Source organism: Octopus bimaculoides, chromosome 20, assembly GCF_001194135.2.
Source record: "Octopus bimaculoides isolate UCB-OBI-ISO-001 chromosome 20, ASM119413v2, whole genome shotgun sequence".
NCBI classification, from domain to species: Eukaryota; Metazoa; Mollusca; class Cephalopoda; order Octopoda; family Octopodidae; genus Octopus; species Octopus bimaculoides.
In genome coordinates, this window is record NC_069000.1 from 30,764,260 (window position 1) to 30,765,728 (window position 1,469).

A 1,469-nucleotide genomic window follows, 5' to 3' on the forward strand; every position below is an offset into this window, starting at 1 on the left:
TATATATATATATATATATATATATACACATATGCACGCCGTACACATAGTGAATCCTACACATTGTAAATATCACTGCAGAAGCATAAAAAGCATAAATACAAACCTACACAAATTGTACTATTGATTCGAAGAGATTGCAAATCATTTCATGTAGCATCATTCAATATCGCGAATTCGAATTTTCGTGGCTTCTTGTAGGATTGTATTGCATAGTATTTATCTATTGACAATTGAAGAGTCAAACTGAAATCCTGGTTTTGTGAGAACGTCTCAGCTGGAGGGGTTGGTGGTGGCGAGAACAAATGGTATTGTTTGTCAAGTAACTGGAAGAGAGGAATAATGTTATTATCTGGTGATATAGAAACCCTCTTCCTCACGTTCTCTTTCTGTCCCCCTCTCTCTCTCTTTGTCTCTCTTTTCCTGTCTTGCTCGTATTCTATCTACTTCCGCCTCTCCCTCTCTATTTGTCTCCGCATGTCTTTCTTTCTTCGTTTATCATAGCCATTAACAAAAACTGGAAAGATGGAGCGACGTATTTTCTTCACCCTTAGCTATCAAATACATTCTACCACAAACACAAGAGATGTAATACATACACTAACCGCCTACATGTACACAAACACATTGTATGTATGCATGTACGTATGTATGCATCTATTTGTGTGTGAGCGTGTGGTTAAACTTACTATCTATCTATCTATCTATCTATCTATCTATCTATCTATCTATCTATCTATCTATCTATCTAGCTATCTATCTATCTGTCTGCCTGTCGGTCTTTTTCTCTATCTGTCTGCATACATGTTGGTGTGTGTATTGTGCACACACATATGATATATATATATATATATCATGTGTGTATGTGTATGCGTGCACGCGCACGCGTGTGTGTATGTATATGTGAATGAATGTATACACAGTCACACAACCGTTCACACAAGACATATAACTTAGTAAGACCACCAATTTATACTAATATCTAAAACTAGTAAGGTACTAATAGTTTCATGCGATAAAAACAACTCAGACACCATTTTTTCTCTCTGATTCTCTCGTCCTGTTTTAGCTTCCTAAGTCACGTGGGGAGAGCCTACAAATTACAGGAAGGCACCAAAAGTGTTATAACATTTTGCCTGAGTTGTTTTTGCCGCATGAAACTAATAGTAGCTCATAAAATTACATACTGTATCTCTCACCAGATGGAGTACTTTTTTTTGTTGATATTACCTTCATGGAACAGTACATTATATATATGTATATATACACTATAGCAGCTGATAACTCAATTGATGTTTTTTTTCTTTCCAGATGAAACCCATTGGAATTAATGATGGCAGTCAGACTAAGCTTTGAACAAAAGAAATTCATTCTAAAATGCTGCTGGAAGTGTGAAAACACAGTTGAATTGGGTGTATGAAAAGTTTTAAGCCTTGAAGTCTTATACCATGTTTTGTTTTTTAGAGGCT